General features: G+C 33.3%; 1 protein-coding gene across 1 annotated transcript in view; it reads right to left on the bottom strand.

The window, feature by feature from the left end:
* The window catches only part of LOC124630926 (patched domain-containing protein 3), a 38,307-nt gene extending 17,498 nt beyond the window's left edge, over positions 1-20,809 (bottom strand). Inside the window, exon 1 of the mRNA XM_047164969.1 lies at positions 20,580-20,809. The gene's annotated coding sequence lies outside the window, so the exon portion shown is untranslated. The remainder of the gene's footprint in view (positions 1-20,579) is intronic.
* Between the last annotated feature and the right edge of the window lie 715 nt (positions 20,810-21,524).

The following is a 21,524-nucleotide window of genomic DNA, read 5'->3' as shown; positions in this document are numbered from 1 at the left end:
TGGACTTTCTACAAATTACTTCACGTGTAGAGAGAAAAATTAGATCACGTACATGAAAAATATACCACCTATTATCCACATACAAGGTAGAATATATTATTTTATTATTATAAGGCTTACATCATGATAAAGTCCTGCCTTTGTCTACATTTTCGACATTGAACCTAATAGCCGGTGAGGACTTCTTGACCTTTTAATATTGTCTCCAATTTTCTGCAATCTTGACCCCTCTCCAAATGGATTTATGATTTCAGGCATTATTTTAGCATTTTTTCAGCGTAAAGTTTGATTAATTACGAGTTAGAAGTCATTGTCAGATCACTAAACCTTGACACAGGTTGAAATAATCGCAGACTATAAAACTTGGTGGCGACACTTTCGCAATTACGAATTTCTTACGGAGTTGCGAAACAGTTGTAAAATCATAAATGTAGTTATTTTTGTTTTTCTATTGCGATACTGTGTGATAACATACTTTTGTTTTGTTATACGATTTTCATTTGCTCAGTTTACAAATTCTCGGGTTTTTCCTTTACAACAGATTTCTTCGTAAAGTTACAACCTAAACTATGTTTAACCGATTAAACGTTATGCGAAATGTTTGGCCGAAAGAAAAATAAATTTTACAACACAGGCATTATGGATTATGGCAGATATCATTAATATTAGCTCCAATAATTTTGTACTATAATCTTATCTATCTCTAGCTTCTACCTATACTTAACAAAAAACTAAGGCAAAATGAGAACGGCCTTGTAAATAAAAAGTAGAAGTTGTCGAGGTTATTGACCTAATTAAAGGATGTATAAGCATTTAATGCTAGACATAACGATTTGCATATATCAAGGATAAACTGTAAATTGGTACATATTTGGATTCTTATTGATGCTATAAAATATTTTTAGAATATAATAGCTAATAATAGAATACCTACAATTCGTAATCTAGTTTCATTTGAGTTGTAGGATAAAATAAGAATCATAGAATAATTAACCTATTTTAAACTATAAAAACAGTGAAATTTATTTTAGTTTTTGCACTGCACTGCACACTACACTGCACGGCTACTGTTTTCAAGAATATTTTTTTCACTGTAAGTATTGTACATTTAGTTTTTATTCCATTAGTCGTACTTATGAAGGTACAAAGCTACCTATATATTACAAAATTGCAAGTACATATTAGTACATTATCGTAAAATCCAATACAAATGTTTCGACGAGTTGTTAATTTTTCCAACAAACAATTAAGAACTTAGCACTTAGTAGGTGCATAATTTAATGCTATTGTTAATTACTAAACGGTATTGATTCGAGTATTGAGGTTAAACAAATCTTAGCGTGAGTAAATAAACATATTGACACATCATTACACAGACCCAGTAGCTACATAAACAATGTTAACTTTTAGTACATATGTTTCATAACCCATTTATAGGTATCGTATAAGCATCAGGATAATACATACCTCTATACTCGTACTTTAACGAATATAATAAACAGTAAATATTTATTTGATACCACCCTTAAAGTCTCTGATACTATTCTTTCACTTTTAGGAAGGTAGACTACTGCCGGGTAACATAGACTATATTTCATCCGGTACAGAAGAAATTCACTCGGAACGTGGGTGAAACCGCGGTAAACAGCTAGTACTACATAGTAATCTTTTACATAAATTATTGTTACGGAGTCAAGCAAATACCTAGTAGATTTAATTTTGCATGAAGAGAACATTTTCAAACTCAATAATTCGATTAGAGACGCATAGTTGAAAACAAACCCCTGAAACGAGCAATTTTAATAAATTCGCATCTGTATTTTTAACTACATTATTTAATATGTTATAATTTAGTTTTAACATTTATTCTCTTGTATTTACATTAAACAAATAGGGCCTTACTACAAAAACTTTAAACCCTGTTTTACGCTTGTCTAATAAAATTTTGGCTGCAAAATGAACCATATGTCAACGTCATAATTTGACATTTTTTTAGACAAGTCTTAAACTGACGTTAAAAAGTTTTTGTGGTAAGACGGTTAATGTTTGTGTTAATGTAAAAAATCTCAGCACCACACAGTTGATTGCCCAGCAAAGAAGCTAAGTAATAAAATAATATGCCTAACAGGTTTAATAACTAAATTATGTAAGATTAGGGTCATAGTGTCATCTGCGGTGTTACCTCGTTCCTACCGACCGGCCGGGGCTGTCTTAACGCGTATTATACGCACGCAATATTAACTAACTTGCTGTTGCGATGTAACTAACGGTTTAATCATAATTTTGGTTTAACTGCGAATGATAATTGTAGTGGTCTACAATTTTTTTTGTCACCAAGGTAACACATATAATTTCTTAGAATTCTAGAACACAGACTTGCTCTGGCAGGCTGTTCGAAAGATTACCGCGGCCCTGGTACATAAAAGGCCTACCACAGAACACGACAGTTTTTAGTCAGTAAGTATCTGACACTCCCTTACCGCTGCTAACCCACAGCGGGAGGAGTCATTTGATGATTTTTGATGTTGTTAAAAAAAAGACTGGCTCTGGCACGTCGGGATTTGAAGATATATTTACAAATCTTAAAGAGCCTATGACGCTAAATTATTCCTTACCTTAAAGTAGATTAAAAATATGAAACGTTATTTCTCAAAATGGTAACGAGCAAATTACATACAAAAGGTACTTATTGAACACATAATGTCATATCAAAAGTCTTGTTTTTGGGTCACGTTACGCCCCTCGACAGCATGTTTCATAATGTGAAAATTATTAAATTTTCAATTATTGCTTAAAGTAATCTGTTAAGTACATGATTCTTGTCACACAACGGTGCCACGCAGAACACGCAAGAAACCACATTTTATACATTCTTCATGCAAAGATGTATTATAATTTTACATAATACTTTACATGTTACAAAGTTCATCCTTTACGTGAGGGAATTAAGAGTCAGGGTTCCAATAATAATGTTCACATGGCACTGATAAATAACATTAATTACCACTACGTGGTCTCAGAAATATCAATTCAGTCAAAAAATTACGACTGCTAAAACTGTTAATAAACGAAAAACATACCCGTAATTTTCACGCAACTCACGCACATCCTATATCAAGCATAAGTTTTAATTTCGGCCTTGTATCATGAAGGATTTAGACAGAAGTTACAATATTGCATGCGCAAGGGCACTGAACAGGTAATCTGCGGCAGTTAAGTATTGCACTGTCGTTACCTACCATTAGACAGAGATAGTTATGTGGAAGGTCACAGCCTCAAAGCTCTAAAAACCCAATAATATTGATTCTTTATTGCTTAATCTCACGCTTTAATAGATACAAAGTGATCCAATTATTCAACGTGAGTACTTCATTATATTACGCAAACGCAAAACCAAAGTTATTTAGTAGAAGCAAATTCATTAAAACTGATCAGTTTTTATACAACGAGAGCGCTTTGCAATTATCTTTTTTAGCATGCGGCGTTTTGTTGAACTATTTACTTTCGTGCCTTTTACAGCGACATCGACACCTAAATTTTCTAATGACGGCACAGTCAATGGAACGAGGCCGCCTCGAAGGCTGGGTCGTGTCTGACTCGAGGCAAATGGAGCACACGAGGTTGCCTCGAGGCTCCGCAGTGATGGGCTTTCCTCATCCACCAAACGCTTCCGTAACACTAATTGTAGACTATTGTTATGCTCCGCTAGCCACGTTGCCATGTCCTTTTCTAAATATGGAAGTCATTATTTTTTATTCGAATTTCCTTTACAAAATTTTAACGTCTTTCCTCCTCATATTCAAAATGAACGTCATGTTCTCCAAGTGGTTGCAGTATCCAGTACGTCTGGTTTGAATGATCTTGAATAGGCGCCTACTTACAGGGTACTTGAATGGGTAACCGGATTAATAATCGTGGTTACTTTCTGTTAACTTTCATAAAAGCAGCTCTAATTAACGCAAATAATTGAACAGTATCGTGCTTTCACATTTTAATTGATATTGACTAATATTTTTAAGGTGTTTACAATGTCCAAACGAGATCTCATTATTTGTGTCAATAACGATGTTGCTTTAGAAACTCTATTGTCTCTAGCGATGTTCGTTAGTTTACATCTGACATACGATGATTGTGCTTTGTTTGTTTCGCTGCAATTATTCTTAATCGCGATGCGATAGAGCGATGCGCTCGCGCCGTCGCGTGTCGACGCGCGCTTCATCGCATGCATGCAGTCGCTTTCTATCCTCGATGTATGTACAATATGTCTAAATTATTATGTACTTCACACAAACTAATCACGTTATGAAAGTATTTATTGGATGTTATCAATGTTTTTATGAAAGTAGCAAAGTTCTAGAATGGCACGTGTTCAATTGAAATACCGGACAAAGACGTCGGGTTTCGACTAAGTCATGCGTGTAGTGTGAATGCACCAACTACGTTCGTATTCAAACGTTCCTTAATTCATAATTTGGTCCACCGTTTACACAATTAACAATTATTAGCCTTTGTCCATGTAAATTGTAATTTCTACGCCCACAATGAAAGTCGTCCTGTCTGACCTACGACCGGCGCACGCGATTTCCAAGAAGACGTGGTGACCCGAACTTTAGAGAATTTGTGTCCATTGTTCGTAATACGTTATGTAAGATAACCTCAGTTATGTATGTTATTTGTACCTTTCTTTGTTTTGTCGCGGCATTTTCTAGTCTCCATAATAATACCACACTCGAGTTCCAATTGTTGTTAATAAAATAACTATAATGATTTGAACCATTTGCAGTTCCGTCGTTATCTCGGAGTGCGTCTTACTAAAACGTATATTTCGTTGCGCAAAAAAATCTTTTGAAAGTCATCGCCTTTTTGCATACCAGTCTATTTCATCGGCTGCTGTATTATTTATAAATAATTTATGTGTAATCTGGCAGATGCCTTTCATTGCAGAATGTGAAGCTTACGGCCATCGGTTATGTGTGCCGTCGATTGCAACAGCAGCGTTGCGATAACTCTGGTTACAGCACATTCGATCCACCGAGCGTTTCCGCTTGTTACTTACCACTACGCCAAACTACGTTCTATTTCCGTTCATTTTCTTCATAACAAGTGCCATATTTTGAGAATATTAACAGAACTGTACAAAATGCCTTTCAAAATTGCATATTTAATACTCAAAGTTGATCTTGACCTGAAATGTTAACCATTTTCCCCCAAGACTTAAAAACTATGCTCAAAATTGCAACTTCATATTTCAAAAGTACCATTAAATTTGTCAAGACATTTTACCAAACAGTTTACACAAAAACAATGAGACAGCTAGCCGCTCCTCTGTTATACTTTACTGGTATTTTTGTCTTACAAAAGCGTTCATATCTCTGTGACTAATTAACACAACGATGTCACTTGCGGTGAGAAATTTGTCTTGGCTACGCTGTCAGGTGTCTGGTGCCCAATTGGCAATAACGACTTCAGGTAAAATAAATTACATTGTAGGCATTATCCAGCCTTTTATGCTCCCCAAATACATAATGTGTGATTATTGGATTTTCTCGTTTTCTAAATAAAACAATCTATCGGCAATGATACCACAAAACTTTTTCGAATTTTCAACTAAGTACTTGCATCTAAGTCTCGATTACTTTCCTAATCCTTAAAGCATACAGAGCACATCGCACTTCGATTATAGAATTTTTCAAGACCCTATAATCTTAGGGCCCCAGATTCGGCCCTGTATTAGTGTAGTCCAGGAAGATATTGTCGGCGGGAGGGTTAATAAGCGGTGTCGCAAGCGCGGTCGACACCGTCGCCGACACTGCAATATTGTGATGTAACTGAACACCGCTTGGTCGCTAATCGCTCACTTTAAACACGGTAACCACAATGTATTATTTCTCCGACATAGTAAATTGTGATTAAAATGAGAATTACTTAAAGTTTCACGTTCTGTTATTTGAGCTTTTTGCGGTGGAAAATCATCAAAGTCTTGCTGTGGGTGCACCGTAAGGGAGTGTCAGATTCTTACTTTCTAAAACCCACCATGTTCCTGCTAGGCCGCGGATGCTCTTTCGAATAATCCTGCAGCATTTTTAAGGGGTCAGAATCAATTACGAGTTTTGTGATTTTTTACTAATTTTAAGTTGGCAGAAAATCTTTTTTTAATTGCTTAAGCGTGAAACTGAAATTATTAATGAAGCAATAAGATATTACAAATTTTATTTTCAATAAATATAAAATTGAGTAGCATCATGACATTAATATTGTCAGGTACATATTTTAATGTAACTGACCCCAATTTCATACTTTTTTTTTCTTGGAAACTTTGTAATGTGATAATCTAATCTTTACTTGAATTTGGCTTGACACACAGTCACGTCTAGATGTCCGTTTGCCAAGCTTGCGAAATAGAAATAAACAAGTTTCTGAATTTGTAAGTTAATCGGTTCAATCAAGTGGTAACTTAAACTTGGGAGATCAAGATAACTTGATCTCTTGAGAAGACAGGTTTTACTGAAAAGGGCATAAGCTATTTAGTACCAACTTCTAGCAAGTTCTTAATTAATCTTATCTCATGTATGCAATACAGGCTTTTGATCATAAATTACCTAGTATTCAATATTTTACGTTCAATTTCTGTAATTGGTTATGTTTATAAGTAATTTAAATATTTATAATGATATACCTTTAATATCAAAGTCTGTCAAGGAGTCAGGTGTACCTTCTATAAAGATTTCAGCATATTGTATCTAGAGTTTTCCCTCATAAGTTACTGGTAGTTACTTTAAATAATACTCAAGTTATGTCTATGTTGTATCACAACAGGTGCGAAGCCTAGGAAGTACCAAATGATCTAAATATTATTCTATCATCATTCTGCACGATTTTTGAAACAAATCGATTATATTCGCTTCAGTTCTAGCACACATTCGATCTATGTAGAAAAACTAGAAATAATTGCTCACTAAATCAGTTGAATCATCTATACTTTAGCTATAATGTTGAGCAATTTACACGCCAAATTAATTCGCGTAATTTTTCAGGAAATCGATCATATGCTACGCCGATCACTCGTCGACCTTTGTTACAATACTAGTGAACTACCGCGACTGCATACGTGTTAATTGAGATATTAAAAACAAAAGAAGTAATAATTTTATAGGTACGGTAGACCGCACATCAGTGGTGTCATGGTTATGCACCTTAACTCAATAGTAATAAGTACGTTTTTCTATAAAACTACCACTGACCTGAAATTGACTGTACTCATACACCGTGTATCTTATAACAATTAAGTTCGGACTCAATATAAAAGTCCATCGACAGCGACATTCTGAAATCATAGCGTTTCGTAGTTCATCTGTTTCAGTTGTATGAACATACACAAGGCAGCAGGTACAGTTAACTAGGTTTTTACGAAACTTAAGTTACTGACTAGACAGTATAATTATAATATAGGATTATTTGCATTTGAAGCCGCCAATGATTACATAATTTACGATAGAAGCATCACTTGAATGCCAAATTGTTTTGAGTACATTCTGCCTACTAGTATATTGATAAATATTTATAGAGGAGGCTATAAATTTGGCACAGGTCATCAATCTTTATGCAATTTGGCTGGTACTCTTTTATTGAAGCTACAAAGATTTTAAGAATATTCAAGACAGAATGCTTTGTTTATTTTTCAAAGCCTATATTAAATACTTTTAAGTAGTCTTTCAGAAAGTGTTTGAACTAAAGGAAAATAAATATAATAAAACCCTCTCTTGAAGTGGCCTTTGCTCAGCAACGTTCTTTTTTATTTTCCGTTCTATTGAAAATATTCATATGTGACTTGAATAAATCATTGAAGTAATCATATTTACCTGTAAACCATCATTTATACCACTTAAGTACAAGAATTTAAATGATAATCATCTTATGGGTCGTTTCAATGAACATTACTATCCTCGGAGGCTAACTTGAGTATTACCAATTCATCATTGAATGTGATTTGTAGGGTATAGTCGTTAACTGTTTTAAAATTCCATCTGATAAAGCTATTAAGTACAGCTTAAGAGACCTTGACTTTACATGAAGTTTATGGATTGTTAATAAATCGAACATTCGCCGTTTATATTAATTGGAACTAATATTTACACTTATTATAAGAAACGTTAAATAGGATACGAATAGGCAACGATTTTATATGTACAGCTTTATTCTGCAAGTATACCAATTTTAATAAAATCTCAGAATTGTTCAATACACCTGAGTATCTAAAATTTTCATGCTACAACATAAATAAATAACAACAAAAAGAACTTAAATAAAACTGCTCTTATTTTGTAAAAGTCAAGGACCTTTGGTCGAAGTCCATATAAAGGTAAACACTGACTTGCATATGCCCTATGTTATAAGTAGACGGCAGTACTTGCTCTACGAATGTTTACTACGTAACATATTACACAATGTACACCAATTTTAATAAAATCTCAGAATTGTTCAATACACCTGAGTATCTAAAATTTTCATGCTACAACATAAATAAATAACAACAAAAAGAACTTAAATAAAACTGCTCTTATTTTGTAAAAGTCAAGGACCTTTGGTCGAAGTCCATATAAAGGTAAACACTGACTTGCATATGCCCTATGTTATAAGTAGACGGCAGTACTTGCTCTACGAATGTTTACTACGTAACATATTACACAATGTACAATGATACAGGTCAGTCAACACCTTTATTCTTAATTCTGGTTATATTATTATTCCACAAAGTATTCTAAAAGATGAATAATTTAACGTTACCGATGAAGGACTTTTGATAACGGAAAAGCCTTCAATAATGTTGTTGTGTATTAAGTTAATAGATAAACAAATACTTTTGAATAAAAAAAACTACTTATTCGTATTATCTATATATAATGAATAAAAACAAATGATTCAAAAAACTAAATCGTTAGTGGTACACTAATTTCTGAAAGTTTGTAAAGGTTGAATCGCGGACCTTTTTCTTAGGTTTTCCAAGACTGATTGGGAAATCATTTTCAATAATGATATTCCAAAAAGCATGTATTTTCTTCAAACACTTATGTTATTTTTGAGTTTACGTCTGATATCGACAATATCGGTAAAAATAACCGTTCTAACATATCCGCCATGGCAATTGCTCTCAATAACATATGCGTAGCCGAAACATTCATAGTTTTATTTTGATTGCATGTAAAATATGGCGTGTTTTATGAAAAAAAACTGATTGTTCGAACCTACATTGATCGGTTATCTAGATCTGTCATTGTTTCGGATCGACATCGCATGTTTATCCGACTACGATCGGAAAGTAAGCAAGCGTGAAATTGTACCATGATATTTACCTCAATGGTACATAGCTATGGGGTATTTTTGCGGTTATTATTGTAGATGCCAAAACGACAAATGAACAAAATAAATGAATACGTTTGAATGCAAAAATTCGAACGTAGAATGTGTGAAATTACTTTCATGATTTTTTTCCCAGAAACGATTGATTTTGTCCTTTCAGTTGTTTCCTTTGTAGTTTATGTAATGTATATGAATTACAATTTTAACATTTCTTAAAGAGCGACCTTCTGCAAATAATGGCATTAAGACATAATTATAGAAAAGAGTGAAAGTGACTCCATTATATTAAATAGTCTTAACTAAAGGTCATGGAAACTAGGCATCGAACTTTATTCCGAGACTTTTACGAAGCTTTTTTGTTTATAATTATGACGTCAAAATACCGAAAGGCGTTGCCCTTCGGGGAGCACTAACCAACGACTGTTGACAATTAATTACAAGTTTATATGAAAACTTAAGGCGCATTAATTGCTTCCTACAGTTTTGAGCTTCCGTATTTACTGTAGCTATATAGCTTCCTTCGATATCACCTTTGCATCTTGGCACAACTTCCAGCGACTAGTAAAAAGCAGACAATCATCACTACAATCCCCAACCATCTTCACAACAAATGTCATTTCAATCAATCCAGCCGTTTTGCCGTTAGAGCTTTAACAAACTCACTTTCGCATTCATAGTAAGGAAGTAGGTGCGGATATCAATGGGTAGTGTTAACCATAGTATCATACTTCATGGTACCATAGTGCAGTGTCCTGTTTACCTTCAATAAATATCGATTACGCAGTAATGTCACCAGTCGTCCTTATTTATCGAATAAATACGAGCAATCGAGTTGAGGCGAAATCGGCACGTTTTCGAGATCAAATCGATTGGCCGGAATTATTTCAGTTTACAAAGTACATCGGTGCAGATTATTGTATGGCCTTGCTGAATGTTGATTATTTACATTTAAACCTTTTTTAAAATTTACTATTGGAGTTAATTATTATTTGTTTTGATTAGATGAAATCATTTACTTTAAATACGATAGATCTATGTTATGTTTCCATGTACATAGTCATGTAAATGACTATACGAGTAGGCACTTACGAACTTTTGAATTTCATGATTTTGAGCCTGTGCTATCCAACAACTCACCATATGTATAATTATTTTATAGATGTTAATAGAAGGTACCTATCAGTTTTTTTTTTATAAGTGGCAACGAATTAAAGGTAATACAGTATATGTATTAACACAGGTGCTATACGGATATGACAGGAGGTACTTAAGCTTTCCGCGTCATTATAAAATGATTGCAAATTTTTCAAGTCAGCGAAAATGACTAAGTGTCACTTCTGTTCACAAGAGCCATTAATAAAAAAAGGAGGTTTTATTATTTTATTAATCTTTATATAAAACTGTCATCTCCATAAAACATAATGTAAACCTTGTAAGAATTTATTACTTCGAGTTTTATCGAGTTTTTTCGGGGACTTTACATTGACAGTACCTTACTAAAGACTCGTGTATTTTTTTTACTAAGCCTAAATGCAAATCAGCTTCTTATAAATTGATGTCTCATTAAAATTCATAAACGTAAGGGTTGACCTTGAACTCGTGTCTTATGAATTTTATCGATATTTAATATCTAATGTCTGCATATTTGTCTCCTCTTCTATACCTATACATAGATGTATCGTATCGCATATCGTGTTCTTTTTATAAGTTATATTTAAGTACATTTGTACTAAATTGATCAGAGTTTTAAGTCTTCAAAATAAGTTCAAGAAATACACTATTACTGTTACAGCCTTTTTATCGTCCCACTGCTGGGCACAGGCCTCCTATCACACGGAGAAGGATAAGGAGGAAGGAAGAAATACACATTTGAAGCAGAAGCGTAGGTACTAAACAAGGTATACACACGTGATGAATAAAGATTGTAAAAAAGTACTTTACCTACTTCCAACGAAGCTCAAATACATGGGTTCCTTTTAAAATAAATACCTAATGTATAAAAAAATAATGTAAGTATCTTAAAATTCAGGAAATATTTCGCCGCCATCTCACACAATGTAACCTTAATTTTTGAATTCCTATAAAACGAGACATCTTACACAATACATGCTTAAAATAAAAACTACATCAAACAATGCAGTCTGGGATGCGACTGCAGATCCGGATTTAAAACAAAAACAATAGTGTTACATAATTACTGCGTTATTACCTAACGGTATGAGTTACACGTATTTTGACGAAGCAAGTACGGCACTTATACGTTAACAAAACGGAACAGTACGCATTATTATAGATATATTATATATTAGAGCGTACAGCTCTACGTATTCACAGGTATTTGTATTAACGTTATATTTTACTTGGGTTTTGCCCGCGAATCTTCATAAAATACCACCCGTTTAGAAACATACCCTTTTAAACATTTCAGTCAAAGCGTTGCGAGTTATTCTTTGATATTTCAGGGTGTTTTAACATACTGAAGATTGCCATCTTAAGAAAAGAATAGGATCCTTGCGCACGCGTGCGAATTGAAATTCGTGTGATATTAAATGCATAATTTCTTTTATGCATTCTCTCTTATTTTTATAATTGTATTCTTATTCCTGACATGATGGCGAATAAAATTTCCTATTCTACAACGTCAAATTAATTAATCAATAATAATACATAAATGCTGAGCTATTTCAACAATTCACAATATCAAGGCAAATGAATGAAAAATATATATTTAATAATGAACCACCAATGAATGGGAAATAAACACAAGTCATGCAGTTATGGAAAAAAGTTCGCGATGCAAAAAGTTTTTTCCCCGAAATACCGTACTGATTGAATTAACATTGATACAAAACGGAATCACAAGCCCGTTACTCGCAAATAAAAGGGTTCTGAGAACATTCACTTCATGTATGATTTTCAATAAAACCAGAATTAAGGTTTGTGGAGATACCGTTAAAGGAAAATTCGTTGAAATTCATAATAAGCAAATTATTAACAGATAGACAATAACCCGAAACTAGGCTAGGGTTGATTTTTATGGTAGACTTTAAGGAATATCTCAGCCTGGTACATACTTTGAACTAGAAATTTTGCAGCAAATTTTAATAAGGAAACTAGACATTATGTATTAACAAAACCTTCCCATATAATCCCATTCATCTAGCTTAGGCTCGTTTCTAACATCATTAAAGATAGGTAATGAAAAATAGGAGTGATCAAATATATCCATATCTAAAAAATCTAAACCGTCTCCGACAGTAAAATCTTGAAAAAAAAGACAATGGCTGTTCAGAAATAAGGTTTTAAGCCAATGAGGTTTTTCCAGTTTTCATTTCGGAGTTCGAAGTTCAAACGCAGTAAAAATCTAGAAGAAAATATTCGTCTTATTTAATGGCTGCCAGTCTTTTCGCACGAACGATCAAATAAATACTGTGAGCAGACGGACATTGTGATCTTATTTCGCTATTTATTAAGCAATTTGAACGTTCACTATGTTGCAAATAAACTAGTCTTTTAAAATGTTACCTGCCAGGTATTGCTTATTTGTATAACTTGATATTTGTTGCGAGGTTGTAGCAGAGAAATGTAAGTTTTGTATGAAGAGAATGGTCAATTAAGGATAATGTGCCAAATATCATGTAGGTAAGAGATTTATAATTATGGATGTAAATTTTAGGTAGAGGTGACAATGAATTTAAAGTTCATTCGAGTTTAATCATACATTGCAGTAAACATTTCATAACAGGAAAATTTTACTATGTATGCAAAATGTTTGTACTGTACCATAAATCCGTAAGGTTATAGTAAGTTCAACTCAGTCTTGCGCGCGGCCTTATGTGTGGGTAACCCTTGTACATACACAGTGACTTTGTGTGCGTGACAAGAGGTACAGTCGGGTACAAATACAGTTATTTAGGGGTTACGGCTGTTTAAAGAAAAACAGTTATTACGTAATTTAATGTTTATTTATTTATAATGATTCTGAATCGCTACTTGAAAAATCAAATGATGAATTTTCGGATTCGCTACTCTCACCGAGGTAAATTATAAATTTTGACTCCATGTCAAAATGTCTATAGTATTTTTCTTTTTTCTTTTGTACATGTCGACAAGTATTACCCAACATCCCTTCATCAATATGACTTAAACGTTCATTTATGAGTTTCATTATTTCCGTCTTATTTTGGTCGACATTATGCGAAGCAATATTATTTTTTAAAATTCCCCACACATTTTGTTTACTTTATTATACTAGATTATACGTCTTTTTACATTCTTAGTCCACACTTTTATTTATTGTCCGCGTACCCCGAGATCTAGAAAATATGTAAGGAGTATTTAATTCATCTTAGATATTTCACCTCATTTATTTCTTAGATACTGTCAACGTCAATTTGAAAAAACTTATGAGAAAATAATGAAAAACTGTAAAATGTAATAATAAAAAGCTTTGAATGTTGTTTCATTTTTTGAAACGCTACCTGACTCCTTAAACATTTTCTCCGTGAAGAACTAGACATTTTCGTAAACGACTGTACCCATAACAAAAAGCGATAAGAACACGTCATGCTCGGACGACGTCACTGTCACACGAATGAAAGTTGTATATTTACAAGCCGACGCACACATAGGGCCGCGCGCAAATCTGAGTTGAACTATCTATAACTTACTTATCCTTAGTGTTTGTAAGGAAGAAAGTCATCTTTTCCTTTAATATCTGGCAACATGATAGGTACTGTAATCTAGGTCATTCTTACGTAGTATTCAAAATTTTGCTTTTATGAAGTAACAGAAGAGTTAACTTAAGTATTTAACAGATATTATACAAATGTTATGCTACAATCATTTTAGCGAAAGAGAAATGCGAGGTCAAAGAGAATCAATCTGATTGGTTTAAAGATTTAAATGCTGTGTTATAATACTTTTACTTGTTATGCACACAAACTTGCAGCTTATTTTACATGTAGGTATGCAAAGATCGAAGTTACTTGACGCCCACTGCAAAGGCCGTTGCAAAGTTCATTCACTTTTACGAAATTGCATAACGATGGACAAAGTAAACTGCATTTTAAATACACGTCTGTGAATTTTATTTCATTTGCAGTAATTAATGTAAGATTTATCATTTTTTTAATCAGAATATTAAATAAAATATGTATTGGGTATTAATTAACAGGCAATCGAGATATTCAGTAATTGATTCTTTTCGTAAGTATGGCAATTATAGACGTTCGACCACCATGTCTTCCTGGTTGACAGGCTCATTCTATTACATGATACTCAAATATCAAAATCTGAGCCACCGTTGCACCTTCTTTTCTCTAAGTAAACCCTATCGAGTTTTAGAGTTATTTGATTACATTTCGTCAACTTTGTAGTTTGCAGAACCGTAAAATTATTCAGCTGTTAAGTTGTCAAAGTAGGTGTTTCAAATGGTATAAGAACAATCACACTTGTCTTATAATTTCAAACTGCAGATAAAACTTGCTTCTTTACAAAGTTGTGTAGGTTATTCTTTAGGCAAAAAAATCTCAGCTAAAAAAAAAGCGGGATGGACAGTGGACACACTGGACAGAGCAAAAAAATTGGAGCCGTCTTTACCTAAAAAGGAGTTTTTATTCTCTCTACAGATGCTCCAAACATTCGGTAAGAATCGGAGGCGATCTCTCTGAATTCACAACACCAACCTTGATTCGCGAAGTTAACGTTTTCGAAACAGGTGTGCGTGTTCTTAACTAACCAATCAGAATTTATGCAAGACTACGTGACCCGGGCACCGATGTTGATGTATTGTTCCATTAATTGTATGGGACATTACAAACCTTTATGGTATCTCTACGTATTCGTATTGTTACGTTATAGCTATTAAAATTAAGAACTGGTCGGTATCGGTTGACATTTTGTTTTCCAGTGTCTAGCAATTGTTTAGCATTTCTGATCTTGTTTTGATTGTAGTTTCTATTTAAAAGATGTTTGTGATGATTCTGCTTCCTTAGTAAGATTAAAGAAAACAGAAATTTATGTTCTGTTGACCCTGACCTTGCTTTATGTGAATTTACTTAAAATTGCATCATATTTGGTTGCGTTTAGTTGTTATATGTTATATATAATATTTCGCTGATAAAAATGTGTAGTAGGTTCGATGGTTTGATTTCGCTAGGAAACTCTTTATCAGAAGTTACGATCTATCAAACTCTGTCCGTATTGCACCGTCTCTTTTCAAACAGAGTAAAGTTTAAAGAAACCACGTGACGGCTGTATTCTCTGTTCACCTAAAGGAGTGTACGGTGTACACAATTCGTTTCAACAAGTCACACAAGATGTTTTAGATGCCGAATTTCATGCTTCATCAACACCAGCCAAAATTACCATGAGTCGGTCAGGTGGAACAAAAACATTGCTATAGGCTTCGGAACATAGACTCTTGCTAATGAAATAGTCACGAATGTCATTAAATGTCATTTTGTTAAGCTTTTAAGCCATTAGTAACGTGAAAAAGGATGTAACAAAAAACATGTTTTTTTTTTAACGAAATACATTAAATATTTGAAAAAGTATTACGACATTACATATAATAACCACCATCATTCGTATCAAAATACTGTAGAGGCTGAATCTTACTCTTACTAAAATACAAAATTTTGTAGTCTTACCGCAGTTTGATAGTGCTAAATCCCAGACAAAATGAGGCTGAAACATGCAGTTTCCATTCAATTTTAGGATCCATAAAAAATAGACGTCAGCTAACGTCATGATGACATGTATTCCGGAATAAAGACAATGGACAAAAATTACCCAAGTTAAACTATTTAATTCAAGGTGCTTTACCACCAAAATAACTGCACTATGAAATAGAGTTCAAAATTCTACGGATTCCATAGACAAGTATGGACAAGCAGACGTCACTATTAATTCATAATTGAAACGGGAACGTTCGAAAGAGACTGTAGGTAAGTGACTATGTCTAGTGGCTATGACATATATATATTTTTAAGTATTTGCTTTTGGCACCCTGCATATTCAGTTTTAGCACGCCTTGCTAATCAGTCACCCATATTTTGTACTATTCTTATGTAAATCTTTCCAACGTGAAATACGCACAAAGAGCTACAAATGTTTATAACGCAAAGTCAAAACTTTTCGGACTTTGGACTCCTTTGTGCACAGGGAAAAGGCATCGATGGGTTAGCAAAAAAATACTCCTTATAGTGGCCTTTTTTGACTTTGCAGGTAAACACGTGCTATCTTACCCTTAAATGTTTTACAAAAAAATCTTTTGTTCAACAGGTACCTGTCAAATAAGAATAGATGTCCAAGGGATGATTATTTTTATGGCTCAAGATACGGACTTCCCTCGTGTAAATTCTAGATTCGATATGGACCCCTATTTATTGATATTGTTATTAATATTGCTACTTAATTTAATCGACTTTCTTGCAACTTATGAAAATAACTAAACACTTTTAAATAAAGTCATACTTCTTTAATAAATGAGTACTTCAGGTTAAATTAGCGACTTTCATTATTATACAACGGGGTTTTTTGAATAATTAAAGAAATTAATATAATTCTAGGAATAGAAGCAGTATGTCACTAACTTATCAAGCATTAAGGCCTCGTAATTATTGTATGCTTTGCATAATTGCCTTTAGTAATTGTAATATTGTGAATTAAAAGTTGGTAATTAAAATTTGGGCATCCGCAAATCGGCAATTAGCGATGAAAATTAGCGATTAATGAGGACTGCTAAAATTAACAAAATAATATGTCGTAGTTTTCAGTTTGAGTCATTCTATTAACTCGGCTTTTAGTGTCCTTAACAGTCTCAGTTTACGGTCATTTAGCATTGTTTTTAACTATGTCATAGTTTTCATGACCTTGCCTTGACTAAAATATCTTCGGTTAAAAGCTGTTCTTAACATTTTAGGCTAAGAGAAAGTTTCAATTTAGTTATGAGTGTTACCAAATTATATTGTATTTTTTTTAATATAAATAAATCTTTATTATAATGTAAACTTTATAACATGATACATACATTAAAAAGTTGTAAAAAGTGTCGTAGTCAATCACGAAGCACACAGCATGCTTTACAAGTTTATTTAGATTCCCTGTGATCATAAATAATATAATATTTTCGATGTAAAATGTAAATGAAGAATATTATAATAAAAAAAAAACAAGACTTTCAAATGTGGAACAGTGCCTTCTTCAATTGTTTTTGTTACCATTGGTTCTCACGGATCAGACTTGATATCACCTACTTTCTTTATTATCTAACTGATGGGATAGAACCACGTATTGAGATCTCAGGTTTCATATCAAGTGTCTATTACGTAGGTATGCATGTAGTCGGTATGTTGAAATAGACTGGAATCTTCTAAAGGAATAAAAACAGTCTAGAAGTTGCTCTATATGAAGTTGAATTTAGCGAAAACTTTTTTTTTTAGTGTTTCAAAAAATATATATGCGAACTTTTTTTGGGAAGTCGGTTTAAAAAGTCGGAATAAAAATGTAAAGAAAATAAAATATTTTAAAAAGAAATCTTCAAAAACATTATTGCAAAGTTTTTGCTGAAATCAGTAGAGCGTAAGTAAAGTTTTTTAAAATCCTAGATTCTGCACTTTTTCTGCACTTGTTTAAATAGCATTAAAAATAAGATTATGTAGTTGGTTTTTTGGCAGAGTGCATTAGCTTCATTTCAAGTATGGCCGCTCGTGGAGACAGGCACATTATTTTTTCTACAGCTCTAAGATTTGAATAACTTACGTAAAAAGTTATTGAAATCTCACTTCACTTATAGTGGAAATATCTAGAGGTATATTTCTGTCTCATAAGGATGCGCGTTAGAAAATCAGTGAAACTTTTCCTAGCCGTCTATTATGGAAAACCTGAGAAAATGTCGGTAATAGAACGTCATTATGAGATGATTTATGAAACCAATATAGTTTCTTTTCTCCCACACATTACTCACCTTCATTGTGTGATTAAATTAAAAAAGAGAACAATTAATTGTTTTTTTTTTTCTATAGCTTTCTATGCTAATCTCTAGGTATGCGGCCGGTATGTAGATATAAGGATGAAAATTCTGTAGCGTGTAGCAGTGATTTTCATTATTTAGGTTTTTATAAAACTTACTTGACTACTTATTGAATTATTCTAAATTAGGGACAAATTTAAAAAATACCACATTGAACTAGTTACTTACATAAAAGATGGAATAAACACTTATGAGAAAATAAAATTGCACAGAAGCACCCTACTTATGAAATAAGCGTAGGGTAAAGGCGGGATAGATGCCCCACTTTTTGAAATATGCTTATAATTTAATAAATATTGGTTCTACATTAATAACACCTATGAATGTAACTAGTTTAATCCTTTATGTTTATTTGTGATTTGTCTTTTTGGACCTATATACTACACGTTTTGCAGATTTTAGCTTTTTGTAGACCTCAATTTTTGGGGATAGATGCCTACCCCTATGGATAGTTGCCCCACCTTGAAAATACTAGCGAGGATAGATGCCTACGGTGCGGGATAGATGCCCTTCATACTGTTTAAGTATATTAAATTAATAATATTTATATATTTTTTGACTTTAATTTATTTGAAATGAAAAGTATTTTGCAGTTTTTAAAATCTTTTTATATTCATTATCAGATTAATTAAAATTAACACAATAATATTCTAAAAGTATTTTTTCAACAAAAATAATGTATTTTATATTTGAAACACTTATTATAAAATATTAATTATTTAGTTTCAACATGCAAAATCATAAAAATCATTCTTTCTTAAAAACTAAAATAACACAATATACTTAGCATCATAATATTTAACCGGACAGTGCTTTAAGTTTTCTACATCTCGAGCAAAAATTTCTGAAAAGTATAGAGGTTTCATGTAACGAGCACTGACACATTACACATTGAATCCAGTCGGATTTAGACTTTGTTTATTCATAGTTTTCAAAGCATTATATGCAGTTATTTTTATTTGTATCTTTAGGCTCATCCTGCCCATCTCTTTTAGTCTTCTTCACCGGCAAACCTTTAGTTTTCTATTCCTTAACTTTGTTCTTAAGTGAATTGTCTTCATCTTCACTGTTTGAACTGTAAATCATTCGTAATCAATAAAAAGTGTAAATACCTATACATAAACACATGAAAAATATATATTCAAAGCACTTATAATACATTCAGGGTACACGTGGTGTATGGAGGGATAGATGCCCCTAGGGGCACCTATACCGTAAAAAATCAGGGCAACTATCCTTTTTGACAGGGTTAGATACCCTAGTATTTTTTTAAATAAATAAATACAATAGAGCAACTATTTACATCAAAATGTATACTTCATGAAACAATATACATACGTAATAAAAAAATTGATGGAATTAATATCTACTTATAAAGTTATACAACAGCAAATACTCACCTTTAAAAATTTTACGCTCGCTGTAAGTTCGCCGCGGAGATGAATTCACACACGAGCGAAACGCGACCTCATCCCTCGATGGCGCGTGGCTAATTTAGGTGCGGGGTGCTTGTGGCTTCTAGTTAAACGGTTGTTTCTTAATCGCGAGCATGGGAAGTTAGGTTTTTTAAAAATGGGGCATCTATCCCACTGCGGCATCTATCCCGCCTTTACCCTAGAGTAGGTGACACTACACAAAGGGACTCAATTTACTTGTTCAACAGTCCATATAACTTATTTGTTGTAAAAATCTTATTATACTTTCAAGAAAGCGTGTCAGCACACGTAACAAATTGACAATTATTTAAGCGTATTTAAGTAATTTATCGACATAATTCTTTGAATATAATCAAGCATATGTAAAGGCTAAGAAATTCATTAAACGCAGTTGCAATAATCCTTAATACATTCGATTAATTTTATTTTGCAAGGTTTTCATTAATCGTTTTTCAAGACTGTTTTATTACTCATTAATCACTATATAAGCTTTAAAACACTCTCTCGGTATTAATTGGGTGGTTTTAAAGTGTCCTATATGCTACCATAGGAATGTTTGTTATGATATGAAAACGGTTCGCGAAACACCCGCGAGAAAGTTTGTCTACAACCGGACATTCCGACGACGTATGTTGTAAATAGGTAGCCGTAACGAAACTGCAATATGCAATAAGTCGCCTCGACACCGTTGCTGTTGCCGCAACACACGAACGGATAAACAACTAAAATAATAAAACAACGAAAATTACCTTGGATTTGTAGAGGGTTGCTCCTTAACAAAAATAAATCCTTCACTAAAATATGTTCCAAAACACTTGTATATTTTTTTTTTCACCTTATTATCAATTCACTGAACAGTTTTCATCGATTCACCTCACTTCATTCGAATACATTTTTAAAATTTGAATATCGAAAAAGGCTCGTTTGTGTGTAGCGGTCGTGTTGCGCGGGCGCGGCTTGCGTGAGTCGCGTTGGAGCGCGAAGTGGTGGCGCGCGAGGACCCCACTACGCCGTCGACTGCGCTGTTGAAACAGACTCAGATAAGGACCACCTCCACTTACCGCTTCCCGCTGCGAGGGCCCTAATCCTTTATGAGACGGGAGAGGAGTCTATGAACTTTGTCACACTATTTTTTGTCGTATCATTGTCGGTGGAATTCTACGTATTCTCCTTCAATCTTTCGAAATGCATTACGACTTTACCTGGCCTAGTATTGTGACGATTTACTAAAGTGGCTAAGATTGTGGGAGTCGAAAACTTGGTCAAAAAGTTCTTTACATGCTTTCTATTGACATATCCCACTTTATGACAAAGGGATATCATAGAATTGAGTTGGGAAATCGAGTCTAATAAAGATATGCTTGAAAACGCGGAACGTGATCAAGAGCTCGTTTAATGGAAACTGGATACTTACCCTTTGTGGCTTGTTTCCTTTAGTGTTGTCATACGGGCTTTCAAGTGTAGCCCTTATTTTTATGGGATTATTATGCTATGCTAATGAGATACGAGATTAATACTCCGTGATTTAAATAAAAACAGTATTAATCCCTTCAAATCCACTTTAAGGGTCATAAAAATGGAAATGAATTGAAGTGGCTTCAACGAGTTAAGTTATGGAATCTAAGTTTTACTTACTTAAATGTTCGAATAAAAACAAATGGTCGAATCGTGTCTTGTTGACTCCTATTAAATGT

Source organism: Helicoverpa zea, chromosome 6 (genome assembly GCF_022581195.2).
Source record: "Helicoverpa zea isolate HzStark_Cry1AcR chromosome 6, ilHelZeax1.1, whole genome shotgun sequence".
In the NCBI taxonomy this organism is placed as follows: Eukaryota; Metazoa; Arthropoda; class Insecta; order Lepidoptera; family Noctuidae; genus Helicoverpa; species Helicoverpa zea.
The sequence above is the reverse complement of the archived record's forward strand: the minus strand, read 5'-3'. Positions and strand labels throughout refer to the sequence as shown.